Below are 19134 nucleotides of genomic sequence, written 5' to 3'. Positions count from 1 at the left end.
TTAAACGGGTGGTGAGGGTCAGGCTGCGGGCGGTGTGTGGTGGGGCATCGAGGTTCATTTTGGGGGTGGTGTTAGACAGCGATTAGTGTCAGGGTGTGCGCGGTGTGTGGATGGCGGTGAGGAACAGGGTGTTGGCGGTGTTGTGCGGTGGTGGGGGTCAGTCTGGTGGCGGTGAGTGGGTGTTGTTGAGGGTCAGCCTGGGGACGGGGTGTGGACAGCGGTGAGATTCAGGCTGGGTGAGTTGTGTGGACTGCAGTGAGGGTCAGGCTGTGGCAGTGTGTGTCCGTCAGTGAGGGTTAGTTTTGGAGCGGTGTTGGATGACAGTGAGGTTCATGCTGGAGGCGGTATGTGGACGGCAGTGAGTGTCAGACTGGAGGTGGTGTTGGACAGTGGTGAGGGTCAGCCTGGGGTGGCTGTTGGACGGCGGTGTGGGTCATGCTGGGGCGGTGTGAATGGCGGTGAGTATCAGGCTGGAGTGGTGTGTGAACAGCAGTGGGGTCTGGCTGGGGGCGGTGTTGGACAGTGGTGAGGGTCAGGCTGGGGGCAGTGTGTGGACGGTCATGAGAGTCAGGCTGGGAGTGGTGTGTGGTTGGTAGTGAGGGTCAGACTGGGGGCAGTGGGTGGATGGTGGTGAGGGCAAGGCTGGGGGCATTGATTGGACAACGGTGAGGGTCAGACTATGGGTGATGTTGGACGGTGGTGGGGGTCAGGCTGGGGGCGGTGCTGGACGGCAGTGAGGGTCAGGGTGGGGGCGTGTGTGGGTGATGGTGAGGGTCAGGGTGGGTGTGGTGTTTGGACTGCAGTGTGGTTCATGCTGGGGGCAGTGTTGTACGGCAGTGAGGGTCAGGCTGGGGGTAGTGTGCGGACGGCGGATAGGGTCAGGCTGGGGACGGTGTTGAACGGTGTTGAGAGTCAGGTTTGGGGCGTTGAGGGTCAGGCTTGAGGTGGTGAGGTTCATGCTGGAGGCAGTGTTGTAAGGCAGAGAGGGTCAGGCTGGGGTGGTGTTGGACGAAGGTGTGGGTCAGGCTGGGGGCGTCTTGTGGACAGCAGTGAGTGTCAGGCTAGGGGCGATGTGTGTGCAGTTGTGAGGGTCAGGCTGGGGGCGTTGTTGGACGGTGGTGGGGGTCAGTCTCGGGGCGGTGTGTGGATGGCGGTGAGGGTCAGTCTGGGGGCAGAGTGTGGATGGCTGGGGTGTCAGGCTGGGGGCGGTGTGTGGAAAGTAGTGAGTGTCAGGCTGGGGGTGGTATTGGATAGCGGTGGGGGTCAGTCTCGGGCCAGTGTGTGGATGGTGGTGAGGATCGGGCTGGGAGCGGTGTTAGACAGCGGTGACTGTCAGGCTGGGGGCGGTGTGTGGAGGGCGGTGAGGGTGAGGCTGGGGGCTGTGTGTGGCCAGTGGTGAGGATCATGCTGGGGCAGTGTGTGGACAGGGGTGAGGGCCAGGCTAGGGGCGCTATTGAATGGCGGTGATGGTCAGGCTGGGGGTGCAGTGTTGGACGGTGGTGGGGGACAGGCTGGGGGCAGTGCTGGATGGCAGTGAGGGTCAGGTTCCGGATGGTGTGTGGACGGTTTTGAGGGAAAGGCTGGGGGAGGTCTGTGGAAGGCGGTGAAGACAAGTCTGGGGTCGGTGTGTGGATGGCAGTAAGGGCAAAGTGTGGGGTGGCATGTGGTAGTGGTGAGGGTTAGACTGGGGGCGGAATTGGACGGTGTTGAGGGTCAGGCTGGCATCGGTGTTGGGCAGTGGTGGGGGTCAGTCTGGGGCAGTGAGTGGGCATCAGTGACGGTCAGGCTGGGGGCGGTGTGTGGACAGCAGTGAGTGTCAGGCTGGGGACAGTGTGTGCATGGCGGTGAGGGTCAGGCTGGGGGCGGTGGTGAGAGTCAGGCTGGGGCAGTGTTGGACATGGTGAGGGTCAGGCTAAGTGGGAGAGGGTCAGGTTGCGGATGGTGAGGGTCAGGTTGGGTGCGGTGAGAGACAGACTTGGGGCGGTGAGGGTGAGGCTGGGTGCAGCGAGTGGATGGTGGTGAGGGCCAGGCTGGGGGTGGTGTGTGGATGGCGGCGGGGCTCAGGGTGGGGGCGGTGTGTGGATTGAGGTTGGGGTCAGGCTGGGGGTGGTGTAGGATGGCGGTGAGCGTCAGGCTGGGGATGGTGTTCGGCAGAAGGGTGGGTCAGCTTGGGATCAGTGTGTGTGGATTGCAGAGGGAAGTGTCAGGTTGGGGGCAGTGTGTGGACAGCAGTGAGGGTCAGGCAAGTGGCGGTTTTGAATTGTGGTGATGGTCAGGCTGGGGGTGCAGAGATGGATGGTGGTGGGGGCAGGCTGGGGGCGGTGTGTGGATGGCAGTGAGGGTCCAGCTGGAGGCAGTGTGTTGATAGTGGTGGGGGGTCAGGCTGGTGGTGGTGTTGAACGGATTTGAAGGTGAGGCTGCTGGCGGTGTTGGACGGTGGTGAGGTTCAGGCTGGGGTGTGTGCTAGATTGGCGGTGAATGTCAGGCTGTGGGCAGTGTGTGGACGGCGTTGAAGGTCAGGTGGGTGTGGTGTGTGGATGGCTGTGGGGGTCAGGCTGGGGTCGGTGGGTGGTTGGCGGTGGGTGTCAGCCTGAGAGTGGTGTGTGGATGGCGGTGGGTTTCAGGCTATGGGTGGTGGGTGGGCGGCGGTGGAGGTCAGGCTGGGGGCGGTGTGTGTTTGGAGGGGAAGAGTCAAGCTGAGGTCGGTGTGTGAATGATGGTTGGGGTCAGCTTGAGGGCGGTGTGTGGATGGCAGTGGGGGTCAATTTGAGGTTGGTGTTTGGGCTGTAATGAAGGTCAGGCTGGGGGCAGTGTGTGGACGGTGGTGAGGTTCAGGTTGGGGCGTTGTGTGAACGGCGGTGAGGGTCAGTCTGGGGACGATGTGTGGGCGAAGATGAGGGTCAGGCTGGAGACAGTGTGTGGGCGGTGGTGAGGGTCAGTCTGGGGACGGTGTGTTGACGGCGGTGAGGGTCCGGTTGGGGGTGGTGTGTGGACCTTCGTGAGGGTCATTCTGGGGGCAGTGTGTGGGCAGCGGTGAGGTTCAGGCTGGGGGCGGTGTGTGGGCAATGGAGAGGGTCAGGCCGGGGGCGGTGTGTATTCGGCAGTGAGGGTCAGGCTGGGGGCAGTGTGTGGACAGCGTTTAGGGTCAGGCTGGGTGCAGATTGTGGACGACAGTGGGTGTCAGGCTGGGCGTGGTGTGTGGGCGGAGGGGAGGGTCACGCTGGGGGTGGTGTGTAGGCGGTGGTGAGGTTCAGGGTGGGGGTGATGTCTGGTTGATGGTGAGGGTCAGGCTGGGGGTGGTGCCTGGTCGATGGTGAGGGTCAGTTTGTGGGCAGTGTGTGGGCAGCGGTGAGTTTCAGGCTGGGGGTGGTGTGTGGGCAGTGGAGAGGGTCAGGCTGGGGGCGGTGTGTAGTTGGCGGTGAGGGTCAGGCCGGGGGACAGTGTGTGGATGTCGTTTAGGGTCAGGCTGGGTGCAGATTGTGGACCACAGTGGGTGTCAGTTTGGGCGTGGTGTGTGGGCAGAAGGAGGTACACGCTGGCGGCGGTGTGTGGGTGGTGGTGAGGTTCAGGCTAGAGTGGTGTTGGGTGGTGTTGGGTGGTGTTGGGGTTCAGGCTGGGGCAGTGTGTGTTCGGAGGGGAGGATCAGGCTGGGGTCAGTGTGAGAATGACGGTGGGGGTCAGGCTGGGGGTGTTCTGTGCACAGAGGTGAGGGTCAGGCTGGGGGCGTTGTTGGATGGCACTGAGGGTCAATTTGGGGTCAGTGTATGGGCAGTGGTAAGGGTCAGGCAGGGGCGGTGCGTGGATGGCAGTGAGGGACATGCTGTGGGCAGTGTGTGGATGGCAATGAGGGTCAAACGGGGGTTGGAGTATGGCAGGCCGTGTGGGTCAGGATGGGGGTGATGTGTGGATGGCAGAGACGGTCAGGCTGGGGATGTTGTGTGGATGGCGGTGAGAGTCTGGCTGGGGGCGGCGTGTGGTCGGCGGTGAGGGTCAGGCTGGAGATGGTGTGTGAACGATGGTGTGAGTCATGCTGGGGGCGGCGTGTGGATGGCGGTGAGGGTCAGGCTTGTTGCAGTGTGTGGGCAGCAGTCAGGGTCAGGCTGTGGGCGGTGTGTTCGACGTTTATGAGTTTCAGGCTGTGGGTGGTGAATGCACGGTGGTGTGCGTCAGGTTGGGGGCGGTTGATGGCCAGCAGCGAGGGGGGCTGTGTGTTCAATAGTCAATATATCAGGCTGGGGGTGGTGTGTGGACGGCAGTGATGGTCAGGCTGGGGTTGTGCTGGACTGCGGTGAGAGTCAGGCTCGGGACGGTGTGTGGATAGCAGTGAGGGGCAGGATGTGGGCGGCATATTGATTGTGGTGATGGTCAGGTTGTGTACGGTGTGCGTACGGCAGTGAGGGTCAGGCTTGTGGCAGTGTTGAATGGCGGTGGGGGTCAGCATGGGGGCGGTTCCTGGACGGTGGTGGGGGTCAGGCTGGGTGCGTTTGGTGGAGGGAAATGAGGGTCAGGCTGTGGCCGGTGTGTTCGACATTGATGAGGGTCAGGCTGGAGGTGCTGTGTGGATGGTGGTGAGGGTCAGGCTGGGGGCAGTTGGACGATGGTGGTGAGGGTCTGACTGGGGGCGGTTGGATGATGGAGGTGAGGGTCAGGCTGGGGGCGGTAGGACGATGGTGGTGAGGGTGAGGCTGGGGGCGGTTGGACGATGGTGGTGAGGGTCAGACTGGGGACGGTTGGACGATGGAAGTGAGGGTCAGGCTGGGGGCGGTAGGTGGACGGTGGTGGGTGTCAGGCTGGGTGCAGTTGGTGGACGGCAGTGAGAGTCAGGCTGAGGGTAGTGTGTTTGATGTCGATGAGGGTCAGGCTAGAGATGTTGTATGGACTGCAGTGAGGGTCAGGCTGGAGGCGCTGGGTTCAACGTCAATGAGGGTCAGGCTGGGGTTGGTGCGTGGACGGTGGTGAGGGTCAGTCTGGTGACGGTGGTGAGGGTCAGGCTGGGGACGGTGAGTGGTGAGGTTCACGCTTTGGGCAAGGGTGAGGATCAGGCCGGGGACGGTGTGTGGGCGGTGGTGAGGGTCAGTCTGGGGGTGGTGTGTGGACGGTGGTGAGGGTTAGGCTGGTTGCAGTACGCGGATGGCGGTGAGGGACAGGGTGGGGATGGCATTGGACGGTGGTGAGGGTGAGACTGGGGGTCCTGTATAGACGGTGTTGAGAGTCAGGCTGGAGGTTCTGTGTGGATGGTGGTGAGAGTCAGGCTGGGGGCGGTTGGACGATGGTGTTGAGGGTCAGGCTGGGGGCGGTTGGACGATGGTGTTGAGGGTTAGGCTGGGGGCGGTTTGCTGATGGTGGTGAGGGTCAGGCTGGTGGCAGTTGGACGATGGTGCTGAGGGCCAGGCTGGGGGCCATGTGTTGAACATCACTGAGGTTCTGGCTGGGGGTAGCGTGTAGACGCCGGTGAGAGTCAGGCTAGGAGCTGTATGTGGACGGCGGAGGGGGTCAGGTTGGGGGCAGCGTATGGTTCCGGGTGAGGGTCAGGCTGGGCGTGGTGGGTGGATGGCGGTGAGGGTCAGGCTGGGAGTGTTGTGTGGATGCGGTGAGGGTCAGGCTGAAGGTGCTGTGTGGATGGTGGTGAGGGTCAGGCTGGGGGCCGTGTGATTTTCGTCAATGAGAGTCAGGCTGGGTGCAGTGTGTGGTCAGCGGTGAGGGTCAGGCTGGGGGTGGTCGGGGGACGGCAGTGAGGATCAGGCTTGGGTCAGTTTTGGATGGTGGTGAGCATCAGTTTTGGGTCAGTGTTGGATGGCGTTCAGGGTCAGGCTGGCTGCAGATGGTGGACTGCAGTGAGGGTTAGGTTGGAGGCGCTGGGTTCAACGTCAATGAGGGTCAGTCTGGTGACGGTAGTGACGGTCAGGCTGGGGACGGTGAGTGGTGAGGGACACGCTGGGGATGGTGTGTGGGCGGTGGTGATGGTCACGCAATTGGCCATGTGTGAACGGTGGTGCGGGTCAAACTGGGGGTGGAGTGTGGACGGTGGCGAGGGTCAGGCTGGGTGCAGTACGTGGATGGTGGTGAGGGTCAGGGTGGAGATAGCATTGGACAGTGGTGAGGGTGAGACTGGGGGTCGTGTGTCGACCGTGGTGAAAGTCAGGCTGGAGGTGCTGTGTGGATGGTGGTGAGGGTCAGACTGAGGGCAGTTGGACGATGGTGTTGAGGGTCAGGCTGGGCGCGGTTGGCCGATGGTATTGAGGGTCAGGCTGGGGGCGGTTGGACGATGGTATTGAGGGTCAGGCTGGGGGCGGTTTGACGACGGTGGTGAGGGTCAGGCTGGTGGCGGTTGGACGATGGTGGTGAGGGTCAGGCTGGTGGCGGTTGGACGATGGTGCTGAGGGTCAGGCTGTGGGCGGTTGGACGATGGTGGTGAGGGTCAGGTTGGGGGCAGTTGGATGATGGTGGTGAGGGTCAGGCAGTGGGCGTTTGGACGATGGTGGCGAAGGGTCAGGCTGGGAGCTGTGTGTTCAACATCGATGAGGTTCAGGCTGGGGGTAGCGTGTGGATGCCAGTGAGAGTCAAGCTAGGAGCGGTACATGGACGACGGAGGTGGTCAGGCTGGGGGCAGCGTATGGATAGTGGTGAGGGTCAGGCTGGGGCAGTGTGTGGTCAGCGGTGACGGTCAGGCTGGGGGTGGTGGGTGGAAGGCAGTGACGGTCAGACCGGGAGCATTGTGTGGACGGCAGTGAGGGACAGGCTGGAGTTGCTGTGTGGATGGTGGTGAGGGTCAGGCTGGAGGCGGTTGGACGATAGTGGTGAGGGTCAGGCTGGGGCTGTGTGTTCGATGTCGATGAGATTCAGGCGGGGTGCAGTGTGTGGTCAGCCGTGAGGGTCAGACTGGGGTTGGTCGGTGGATGGCAGTGAGGGTCAGGCTTGGGTCAGTTTTGGTTGGTGGTGAGGGTCAGGCTGTGGGCAGTGGGTGGGCCATGGTGAAGGTCAGGCTGGGCGCGGTGTCTGGGCAGTGATGAGGGTCAGGCTGGGAGTGGTGTGTGGACTGTAGTGAGGGTCAGGCTGGCTGCAGTCGGTGGACTGCAGTGAGGGTCAGGCTTGAGCCGGTGGGTTCAAAGTCAATGAGGGTCTGTCTGGGGGTGGTGTGTGGACAGAGGTGAGGGCCAGGCTGGGGGTGATGTGTGGTCGGCGGTAAGGGTCTGGCTGGGGGAGGCGTGGGGACGGTGGTGAGGGTCAGGCTAGGGGCGGTGTGTGGGCGGTGGTGAGCGTCAGGCTGGCAGCGGTGTGTGGATGGAATTGAGGGTCAGTCTGGGGACGGCGTGTGGATGATGGTGAGCATCAGTCTAGGGGTGGTGTGTGGACGGTGGTGAGTGTCAGGCTGGTGCAGTACGTGGATGGCGGTGAGGGACAGGGTGGAGACAGCATTGGATGGTGGTGAGGGTGAGACTGGGGGTCGTGTGTAGACGGTGGTGAGAGTCAGGCTGGAGGAGCTGTGTGGATGCTGGTGAGGGTCAGGCTGAGGGCAGTTTGATGATGTTGTTGAGAGTCAGGCTGGGGGTGGTTGGACGATGGTGGTGAGGGTCAGACTGGGGGCGGTTGGCCGATGGTGTTGAGGGTCAGGCTGGGGGCGGGTGGAAAATGGTGTTGAGTGTCAGGCTCGGGGCGGTTGGATGATGGTGGTGAGTGTCAGGCTGGGAGCCATGTGTTGAACATCAATGAGGTTCAGGCTGGGGGTAGTGTGTGGATGCCGGTGAGAGACAGGCTAGGAGCTGTTTGTGTATGGCGGAGGTTGGGGGAAGCGTAGGTTCAGGGTGAGGGTCAGGCTGGGGCTGGTGGGTGGATGGGGTGAGGGTCAGGCTGGAGGTGCTGTGTGAATAGTGGTGAGGGTCAGGCTGGGGACGGTTGGACGATGGTGGTGAGGGTCAGGCTGGGGGCCGTGTGTTTGACGTCGATGAGGGTCAGGCTGGGCGAAGTGTGTGGTCAGCGGTGAGGATCAGGCTGGTGGTGGTCGGTGGACGGCAGTGAGGATCAGGCTTGGGTCAGTTTTGGATGGTGGTGAGCAAACGTTTTGGGTCAGTGTTGGATGGCGTTGAGGGTCAGGCTGGGGGCAGTATGTGGACAGCATTGAGGGTCAGTCTGGGGACGGTGTGTGGATGATGGTGAGGGTCAGGCTGTGGATGGCGGGTGGGTCATGGTGAAGGTCAGGCTGGGCGTGGTGTCTGGGCACTGGTGAGGCTCAGGTTGGGGTGGTGTGTGGACTGTAGTGACGGTCAGGCTGGCTGCAGTCGGTGAACTGCAGTGAGGGTCAGGCTGGAGGTGCTGGGTTCAAAGTCAATGAGGGTCTGACTGGGGGTGGTGTATGAACAACGGTGAGGGTCAGGCTGGGGGTGGTGTGTGGTCAGCGGTGAGGGTCTGGCTGGGGTGGTGTGTGGTTGGGAGTGAGGGTCAGGCTAGGGGCGGTGTGCAGTCGGCGGTGACGGTCAGGCTAGGAGCAGTGTGTGGGTGGTGGTGAGCGTCAGGGTGGCAGTGGTATGTGGACGGCGTTGAGCATCAGTCTGGGGACGGCGTGTGGATGATGGTGAGCATCAGGCTGTGGGCGGTGGGTGAGCCGTGGTGAGGGTCAGGCTGGGCGCGGTGTCTGGGCAGTGGTAAGGGTCAGACTGGGGGTGGTGTGTGGATAGTGATGAGGGACAGGCTAGGTGTGGTGTGTGGTCCACGGTGAGGGTCAGGCTAGGGGCGGTGTGTGGGCGGCAGTGAGGATCAGGCTGGGATGGTATTCGATGGCTGTGAGGGTCAGGCTTGTGGCAGTGTTGGACGGGGATGGTGGTCAGGTTGGGGGCGGTTGGTGGATGGTGGTGGGGGCAGGCTGTGTGCAGTTGGTGGACTGTGGTGAGAGTCAGGCTAAGGTTGTTTTTTTATGTCGATGAGGGTCAGGCTGGAGGTGGTGTGTGAACGTTGGTGAGGGTCATTTTGGCTGCAGTCAGTAGACTGCAGTGAGGGTTAGGGTGGAGGCGCTGGGTTCAACATCAATGAGGGTCAGGCTGGGGATGGTGAGTGTGCGGTGGTGAGGGTCACGCTGTGGGCGGTGGTGAGAGTCAGGCTGGGGACGGTGTGTCGGCGATGGCGTGGGTCACGCTGTGGGCGGTGTGTGGATGGTGGTGAGGGTCAGGCTGGGTGCGGTTCGTGAGTGGCGGTGAGGGTCAGGTTGGGGACGGTGTTGGACAGTGGTGGGGGTCAGACTGGGGGTCGTGTGTAGACGGTACAGAGAGTCAGGCTGGGTGTGATACGTGGATGGAGGTGACGCTCAGGTTGGCAGCGGTGTTGGGCAGCGATGGGGGTCAGGCCTGGGGCGATGTGTGTTCGGCGGGGACGGTCAGGCTGGGGTCTGTATGTGAACAACAGTGGGGGTCAGGCTCTAGGCGATGTATGGGCGGTAATGAGGGTCAGGCTGCAGGGGTGTGTGGACGGTGGTGAGGGACAGGCTGGGGACGGTGTTGGATGGTGGTGAGCGTCAGAGTGGGGGTCGTGTGTGGACGGTGGTGAGGGTTAGGCTGTGGGCGGTGTGTTGACAGCGGTGAGGGTCAAGCTTGGGGCGGTGTGTAGATGGTGGTGATAGTCAGGCTGGGGGTGGTGTGTTGATGGCGGTGAGGGTCAGATTGGAGCGGTGCTGGACGGCTATGAGAGTAAACTGGAGACGGGGTGTGGGCAGCTGTGAGTGTCAGGCTGGGAGCGTGTGAGGATAGCAGTGAGGGATAGGCTGGGGGCGGCGTGTGGATGGCGGTAGGGGTCAGGCGTGTTGCGGAGTGCGGACGTCAGTGAAGGACAGATTGGGGGCGGTGCTGGACGGCGTTAGGAGTCAGGCTGGGGACAGTGTGTGGACGGTGGTGAGGGTCAGGTTTGTGGTAGTGTTTGACAGTTGTGGGGGTCTGGCTGGGGGTGGTGTTGGGCAGCGGTGGGGGTCTGGCTGGTGGCGGTGTGTTCAGAGGGTATGGTCAGGCTGGGACCTGTAGGTGAATGACAGCAGGGTTCAGGATGGGGGCGCTGTGCGGATGGCAGTGAGAGTCAGGTTGGGGGCGATGTGTGGACAGCTGTGAGGGTAAGGCTGGCGGCAGAGTTTGATGGCAGTGAGGATCGGGCTTGGGTCAGTGTTGGATGGCGCTGAGGGTCAGGCTGGGGCGGTGTGTGGATGGCAGTGGGGTTCAGGCTGGGGGTGGTATGTGGACAGTGGTGAGGGTCACGTTAGGGGCGGTGTTCGGACAACGGTGAGGGTCGGCTGGGGGAGGTGTGTGGACTGCGGTGAGTGTCAGGCTGGGGGCAGTGTGTGGGCGGTGGTGAGCGTCAGGCTGGCAGCGGTGTGTGGACAGCGTTGAGGGTCAGTCTGGGAACGGCGTGTGGATGATGGTGAGCATCAGGCTGTGGGCAGTGGGTGGGCCATAGTGAGGTTCAGGCTGGACGCGGTGTCTAGGCAGTGGTGAGAGTCAGACTGGGGATGGTGTGTCGTTAGTGATGAGGGACAGGCTAGGTGTGGTGTGTGGTCGGGGGTGAGAGTCAGGCTTGGGGCGGTGTGTGGGCGGCAGTGAGGATCAGGCTGGGACGGTATTGGATGGCTGTGTGGGTCAGGCTTGTGGCAGTGTTGGACGTGGATGGTGGTCAGGCTGGGGGTGGTTGGTGGACGGTGGTGGGGGTCAGGCTGAGGGTAGTGTGTTTGATGTCGATGAGGGTCAGGCTAGATGTGGTGAGCGTAAGGCTGGCTGCAGATGGTGGACTGCAGTGAGGGTTAGGCTGGAGGCGCTGGGTTCAACGTCAATGAGGGACAGGCTGGGGGTGGCGCGTGGACGGTGGTGAGGGTCAGTCTGGTGACGGTGGTGAGGGTCAGGCTGGGGACGGTGAGTGGTGAGGGTCACGCTGTGGGCGGTGGTGAGAGTCAGGCTGGGGACGGTGTGTGGGCGGTGGTGATGCTCACGCAGTTGGCCGTATGGATAGTGGTGCGGGCCAGACTGGGGGTGGTGTGTGGACGGTGGTGAGGATCAGGCTTGGTGCAGTACGTGGATGGCGGTGAGGGTCAGGATGGGGACAGCATTGGACGGTGGTGAGGGTGAGACTGGGGGTCGTGTGTAAACCGTGGTGAGAGTCAGGCTGGAGGTGCTGTGTGGATGGTGGTGAGGGTCAGACTGGGGGTGTGTTCAACATCAATGAGGTTCAGACTCAGGATAGCGTGTGGATGCCGGTGAGAGTCAGGCTAGGGGCGGTACGTGGACGACGGAGAGGGGCAGGCTGTGGGCAGCGTATGGATGGCGGTGAGTGTCAGGCTGGGGCGATGTGTGGTCAGCGGTGACGGTCAGGCTGGGGGTGGTGGGTGGACGGTGGACGGTGGTGAGGGTCAGACCGGTAGCGTTGTGTGGACGGCAGTGAGGGTCAGGTTGGAGGTGCTGTGTGGGTAGTGGTGAGGGTCAGGCTGGAGGCGGTTGGACAATGGTGGTGAGGGTCAGGCTGGAGGCTGTGTGTTCGACGTCGATGAGGGTCAGGCTGGGTGCAGTGTGTGGTCAGCCGTGAGGGTCAGACTGGGGTTGGTCGGTGGACGGCAGTGAGGGTCAGGCTTGGGTCAGTTTTGGTTGGTGGTGAGGGTCAGGCTGTGGGCCGCGTGGGTGGGCCATGGTGAAGGCCAGGCTGGGCATGGTGACTGGGCAGTGGTGAGGGTCAGGCTGGGGGTGGTGTGTGCACTGTAGTCAGGGTCAGGCTGGCTGCAGTCAGAGGACTGCAGTGAGGGTCAGGCTTGAGGCGCTGGGTTCAAAGTCAATGAGGCTCTGTCTGGGGGTGGTGTGTGGACAGCGGAGAGGGCCAGGCTGGGGGTGGTGTGTGGACGGCGGTGAGGGTCAGGCTAGGGGCGGTGTGTGGGCGGTGCTGCGCATTAGGCTGGCAGCGATGTGTGGACGGTGTTTAGGGTAAGTCTGGGGACGGCGTGTGGATGATGGAGAGCAGCAGGCTTGTGACGGTGTGTGGGCGGTGGTGAGGGTCACGCATTGTGCGGTGTGTGGACGGTGGTGCAGATCAGTCTGTGGGTGTTGTGTGGATGGTGGTGAGGGTCAGACTGTGTGCAGTACGTGGATGGTGGTGAGGGTCAGTGCAGGGACGGCATTGGACGGTGGAGAGGGTGAGACTGGGGGTCGTGTGTAGACTGTCGTGAGAGTCAGGCTGGAGGTACTGTGTGAATGGTGGTGAGGGTCAGGCTGGGAGCCATGTGTTGAACATCAATGAGGTTCAGGCTTGCGCTAGCGTGTGGACGCTGGTGAGAGTCAGGCTAGGAGCTGTATGTGGATGGCGGAGAGGGTCAGGTTGGGGGCAGCGTATGGTTCGGGGTGAGGGTCAAGCTCGGGGTGGTGGGTGGATGGCGGTGAGGGTCAGGCTGGGAGTGCTGTGTGTGGAGGGCGGTGAGGGTCAGGCTGAAGGTGCTGTGTGGATGGTGGTGAGTGTCAGGCTGGGGACGGTTGGACGATGGTGGTGAGCATCAGGCTGGGGGCCAAGTGTTTGACGTCGATAAGGGTCAGGCTGGGGGGTGTGTGGTCAGCAGTGAGTGTCAGGCTGGGGGTGGTCTTTCGACAGCAGTGAGAATCAGGCTTGGGTCAGTTTTGGATGGTGGTGAGCATAAGTTTTGGGTCAGTGTTGGATGGCGTTGAGGGTCAGGCTGGGGGCAGTGTGTGGACGGCATTGAGGGTCAGTCTGGGGATGGTGTGTGGATGATGGTGAGGGTCAGGCTGTGGATGGCGGTTGGGCCATGGTGAAGGTCAGGCAGGGTGCGGTGTCTGGGCAGTGGTGAGGGTCAGGCTGGGGGTGGTGTGTCTACTGGAGTGAGGGTCATTCTGGCTGCTGTCGGTGAAATGCAATGAGGGTCAGGATGGAGGTGCTGGGTTCAAAGTCAATGACGGTCTGACTGGGGGTGGTGTGTGGACAACGGTGAGGGTCAGGCTGGGGGTGGTGTGTGGTCAGTGGTGAGGGTCAGGCAGGGGGTGGTGTGTGGATGGCGGTGAGGGTCAGACTAGGGGTGGTGTGTGGTCAGTGGTGAGGGTCAGGCAGGGGGTGGTGTGTGGATTGCGGTGAGGGTCAGACTAGGGGTGGTGTGTGGACGGCGGTGAGGGTCAGGCTAGGGGGAGTGTGTGGGCGGTGGTGAGCGTCAGGCTGGGGATGGTGTGTGGACGGCGGTGAGGGTCAGGCTAGGGGGAGTGTGTGGGCCGTGGTGAGGGTCAGGCTGGGCGCAGTGTCTGGGCAGTGGTGAGGGTCAGACTGGGGGTGGTGTGTGGACAGTGATGAGGGACAGGCTAGGTGTGGTGTGTGGTCCACGGTGAGGTTCAGGCTAGGGGCGGTGTGTGGGCGTCAGTGAGGATCAGGCTGGGACGGTATTAGATGGCTGTGAGGGTCAGGCTTGTGGCAGTGTTGGACGGGGATGGTGGTCAGGCTGGGTGCGGTTAGTGGACGGTGGTGGAGGGCAGGCTGGGTGCAGTTGGTGGACGGCGGTGAGAGTCAGGCTGAGGGTGGTGTGTTTCATGTCGATGAGGGTCAGTCTGGAGGTGGTGTATGAACGTTGGTGAGGGTCAGTCTGGCTGCAGTCGGTAGACTGCAGTGAGGGTTAGGCTGGAGGCGCTGGGTTCAACGTCAATGTGGATGGCGCTGAGGGTGAGGCTGGGGCGGTGTGTGGATGGCGGAGGGGTTCAGGCTGGGGACGATGGGTGGACAGTTGTGGGGTCAGCCTGGGGGCAGTTGGTGGATGGCAGTGAGAGTCAGGCTGTGAGCGATGTGTTCGACATCGATGAGGGTCACGCTGGGGATGGAGCATGGACGTCAGTGGGTGTCAGGCTGGCGGTGGTATGTGGACAGTGGTGAGGGTCAGGCTAGGGGCGGTGTGCGGACCATGGTGAGGGTCAGGCTGGGGACGGTGGTGGACGGCAGTGAGGTTTATTGTGGGTGCGGTGTGCGGACGACGGTGAGGTTAATGCTGGGTCAGCATTGGATGGCGGTGAGAGTCAGGCTGGGGATGGTCTGTTGGTGGCGGTGGAGTTCAGGCTGTGAGTGGTGTGTGGACGGTGGTGAGCATCAGGCTGGGAGCGGTGTGTGGACAGCATTAATGGTCAGTCAGGGGACGGTGTGTGGACGATGGTGAGGATCAGGCGGGGGGTGGTGCGTGGTCGGCAGTGAGGGTTAGGCTGTGGACAGTGTGTGGGTGGTGGTGAGGGTCAGGCTGGGGACGGTGTATGGGCAGTGGTGAAGGTGAGGCTGGGGGTCGTGTGTGGACTGTGGTGAGGTTCAGGCTGGGGGTGGTGTGTTGATGGCGGTGAGGGTCAGAATTGGGCGATGCTGGATGGCTGTGAGAGTTAGGTTGGGGACGGTGTGTGGACGGCTGTGAGGGTCAGGCTGGGGGCATGTGAGGATAGCAGTGAGAGACAGGCTGGGAGCGGCGTGTGGACAGCTGTGGGGGTCAGGTTTGGTGCGGTGTGTGGACGGCATAGAGGAACGGGCAGACGGCGGTTCTGGATGACGGTCGGGGTCAGGCTGGGGGAAGTGTGTGGATGGCGGTGAGGGTCAGGTTTGTGCTAGTGTTTGACGGCGGTGGCCGTCAAACTGGGGGAGATGGGTGGAGGGTGGTGGAGGTCAGCCAGGGGACAGTTGGTGGATGGCGGTGAGGGTCAGGCTGGGGATGGTGCGTGGACATGAATGAGAATCAGGCTGGGAGTGGTGTGTGGACGGTGGTGAGGGTCAGGCTGGGGATGGTGTGTGGAGTGAGCTGGGTCTCAGGCTGGGGGCAGTTGGTGGACGGAGGTGGTTGTCAGGTTGGGGGTGGTGGTGGACGGCGGTGAGGGTCACGCTGTGGACAGTGTGTTTGACATCGTTGAGGGTCAGGCTGGGTGTGGTGTATGGGCGGTGGTGAGAGTCAGGCTGGGGGCAGTTGCTGGCGGTATGTGGACGGCGGTGAGGGTCAGTTTTGTGGTAGTGTATGACGGTGGTGGCGATCAGGCTGGGGGAGATGGGTGGACGGTGGTGGAGGTCAGCCAGGGGGCAGTTAGTGGATGGCGGTGAGGGTCAGGCTGTGAGTGCTGTGTTCGACGTCAATGAGGGTCATTTTTGGGATGGTGCGTGGACATGAGTGAGTGTCAGGCTGGGGGTGGTGTGTGGACGGTGGTGAGGGTCATGTTGGGTGGTGTCTGGAGTAGGTGGGTGTCAGGCTGAGGGCAGTTGATGGATGGAGGTGGTTGTCAGGCTGGGGGTGGTGGTGGACGGCGGTGAGGGTCACGCTGTGGACGGTGTGTTTGACATCAATGAGGGTCAGGCTGGGGGCAGTTGCTGGCGGAATGTGGATGGTGGAGGGGTTCAGGCTAGGAGCGGTGTGTAGACAGCGGGGAGGGTCAGGCAGGGTGTGGTGTGTGGACAGTGGTGAGGGTCAGGCAGGGTACAGTGTTGGATGGCAGTGAGGGTCAGGCTGTGGGTGGAGTGTGGACGGCGGTGGAGTTCAGGCTGGTAGCGGTGTGTGGATGTTGGTGAGGGTCAGTCGGGGGGTGGTGTGTGGATGGCAGTGAGGGTCAGGCTGGGCGCAGTGTGTGGGCAGCGATGAGTTTCAGGATATGGGAGGTGTGTGGTCAGCGGTGAGGGTCAGGCTAGAGGCCGTGTGTGGACGGCGGTGAGGTCAGGCTATAGGTGGTGTGTGGTTGGCAGTGAGGGTCAGGCTGGGGGTGGTGTGTGGACGGCAGTGAGGGTCAGGCTGGGGGCGGTATGTAGATAGAGATGAGGTTCAGTTTTGGCTTAGTGTTGGAGGGCGGTGAGTGTCAGATTGGGCGCGGTGTGTGGTCAGCGGTGTGGGTCAGGCTGGGGGTGGTATGTGGGCAGCAGTGAGAGTCAGGCTAGGGGTGGTGTGTGGTTGGCAGTGAGGGTCAAGCTGTGGGTGGTGTGTGGGCGACGGTGAGTGTCAGACTGGGGATGGTGTGTAAACAGCGATGATGTTCAGGTTTGGGTCAGTGTTGGAGGGTGGTGAGTGTCATGCTGGGGGCGGTGTGTGGGCAGCGGTGAGGGTCAGGCTAGGGGTGGTGCGGACGTTGGCAGTGAAGGTCAAGCTGGGAGTGGTGTGTGGGTGGTGGTGAGGGTCAGACCTGTGGCAGTGTTGGACTGCGGTGGGGGTCAGGATTGGGTTGGTTGGTGGACGGTGGTGGGAGTCTGGCTGTGTGCAGTTGGTGGTCGGCGGTGAGGGTCAGGCTGTGGGCGGTGTGTTCGATGTTGATGAGGGTCAGGCTGGAGGTGGTGTGTGAATGGTGGTGACGGTCAGGCTGGGGCAGCGTGTGGTCGGCGGTGAGGGTTAGGCTAAGAGCGGTGTGTAGACAGCGGTCAGGGTCAGGCAGGATGCGGTGTGTGAACGGCAGTGAGGGTCAGGCTTGGGTCAGTGTTGGATGGCATTGAGAGTCAGACTGGGGGCCATGTGCGGACGATGGTGGGGTCAGGCTGGAAATGGTGTGTGGAGGGAGGTGGGTGTCAGGATGGGGGCAGTTTGTGGACGGAGGTGGTTGTCAGGCTGGGGGCGGTTCTCGACGGCAGTGAGGGTCACGCTGTGGACGGTGTGTTTGACAACGATGGAGGGTCAGGCTGGGGGCAGCGTGTGGACAGCGGTGAGGTTCAGGCTAGGGGCGGTGTGTAGACAGCGGTGAGTTTCAGGCAGGGTGCAGAGTGTGGATGATGGTGAAGGTTGGGGGGTGCGTGGATGGCAGTGAGGGTCAGGCTGGGCGCAGTGTGTGGGCAGCGATGAGGTTCAGGCTATGGGTGGTGTGTGGTCGACGGTGAGGGTCAGGCTGGGGGCAGTTGCTGGTGGTTTGTGGATGATGTAGGGGGTCAGGCTGGGGGCAGAGTGTGGACAGCGGTGAGGGTGAGGCTAGGGGCGGTGTGTAGACAGTGGCGAGGGTCAGGCAGGGTGCAGTGTGCGGACGGCGGTGAGGGTCAGGATGGGTCAGTGTTGGATGTCGTTGAGGGTCAGGCTGGGGGCCGTGTGTGGATGGTGGTGCGCATCAGGCTGGGAGTGGTTTATGGATAATGGTGTGGGTCAGGCGGGGGGTGGTGTGTGGACAGCAGTGAGGGTCAGGCTGGGCACAGTGCGTGGCCAGCGATGAGTTTCAGGATATGGGTGGTGTGTGATCGGTGGTGAGGGTCAAGCAGGGGTTGGTGTGTGGACGGCGGTGAGGTCAGTCTTTGGGTGGTGTGTGGTCAGCAGTGAGGGACAAGCTGGGGGTGGTGTATGGGCAGCGGTGAGGGTCAGACTGGGGGCGATGTGTAGTCAGCGATGAGGTTAAGGTTTGGGTCAGTGTTGGAGGGCGGTGAGTGTCAAGCTGGGGGTGGTGTGTGGGCAGTGGTGAGGGTTAGGCTAGAGGTGGTGTGTGGTTGGCAGTGAGGGTCAAAGCTGGGGGTGGTGTGTGTGCGGCGGTGAGGGTCAGACTTGTGGCAGCGTTGGACGGCGGTGGGGGTCAGGATGGGGGTGGTGTTTGGATGATGGTGGGGGTCAGGCTGGGAGCGGTGTGTAGACGGCATTGAGGGTCAGTCTGGGGGCGGTGTGTGGATGATGGTGAGCGTCAGGCTGGGTGCGGTGTTTGGCGGTGGTGAGATTCTGGCTGAGGGTGGTGTGTGGACAGCGGTGAGGGTCAGGCTGTGGGCAGCATGTGGATGGTGGTGAGATTAAGGCTGGGTGCGGTGTGTGGACGGCAGTGAGAGTCAGGCTGGGGGCGGTGTGTATACGAAGATGAGGTTCAGGCTAGGGTCAGCGTTGGAGGGCGGTGAGCATCAGGCTGGGGGCGGTGTGTGGGCAGCGGTGATGGTAAGGCTGGGGCGGTATTGGATGGCGGAGAGGGTCAGGCTTGTGGCAGTATTGCCTGGTGGTGGGTGTCAGGCTGGGGGCAGTTAGTGGACGGCGGTAGGGGCATGCTGGGGGTGGTGTATGGATGATAGTGAGGGTCAGGCTTGTGGTGGTATATTGTTGGCGGTGAGTGACAGGCTAGGGATGGTGTGTGGTGGCAGTGTGGGTCAGACTGGGGCGGTATTGGACTATGGTGAGGTTCAGGCTTGTGACAGTGTTGGACGGCAGTGGGGGTCAGGCTGGGGGCGGTTGGTGGACGACGGTGAGTGTCAGGCTGTGGGCAATGTTTTCAACGTCGATGAGGATCAGGCTGGAGGTGGTGGGTGGACGGTGGGACGGCGTGTGGTCGGAGTTGGGTGTCAGGCTGGGGGCGTTTGATGGACGGAGGTAAGGGTCAGGCTGGGGGCAGTGTGTTCGATGTCAATGTGGGTCATGCTGGAGTTGGTGTGTGGACGGCGGAGGTGGTCAGGCTGGGAGCGTTATGTGGACGACAGTGAGGGCCAGTCAGTGGTCAGTGTGTGAACGGCGGTGAGTGTCAGTCTCGGGACGGTGCGTGGGCGATGATGAGGGTCAGGCAGGAGACGGTGTGAGGAAGGTGGTGATGGTCATGCTGTGGGTGGTATGTAGGTGGAGGTGAAATTCAGGCTGGGGGTGGTGTGTGGACAGTGGTGAGGGTCCAGCTGGGAGCAGTGTGTTGACAGCGGAGAGGGTCAGGCTGGGGGTGGTGATGGACGGCGGTGTGAGACATTCTGGTGGTGGTGTGTGGATGGCGGTGAGGGTCAGTCAGAGACGGTGCTGGACGACCGTGAGAGTCAGGCTGGGTACGGTGTGTGGACGGCAGCGAGGGTCAGGCTGGGGGCGTGTGAGGATAGCAGTGAGGGAAATGCTGGGGTGGCGTGTGGACAGCGATAGGGGTCAGGCTTGGGACGGTGTGTGGACAGAAGTGAGGGACAGGCTAGGGGCGGTGTTGGACGGTGGTAGGTGTCAGGCTGGGGGCAGTATGTGGACAGTGGTGCGGGTCAGACTGGGGCGGTATTGGACAGCGGTGAGGGTCAGGTTTGTTGCAGGTTTGGTCGGCGGTGGGGGTCAGGTTTTGGGCGGTGGGTGTATGGTGGTGAGGGTCAGGCTGTGAGCGGTGTGTTCGACATCGATGAGGGTCAGGCTGGGGGAGGTGTGTGGACGTCGATGAGGGTCAGTCTGGGGGTTGTGTGTGGACGGTGGTGAGGGTCAGGCTGGGGGTGGTATGTAGGCGGTGGTGAGCGTCAGGCTGG

This window comes from Chiloscyllium punctatum, chromosome 16 (assembly GCF_047496795.1).
Source record: "Chiloscyllium punctatum isolate Juve2018m chromosome 16, sChiPun1.3, whole genome shotgun sequence".
In the NCBI taxonomy this organism is placed as follows: Eukaryota; Metazoa; Chordata; class Chondrichthyes; order Orectolobiformes; family Hemiscylliidae; genus Chiloscyllium; species Chiloscyllium punctatum.
The sequence above is the reverse complement of the archived record's forward strand: the minus strand, read 5'-3'. Positions refer to the sequence as shown.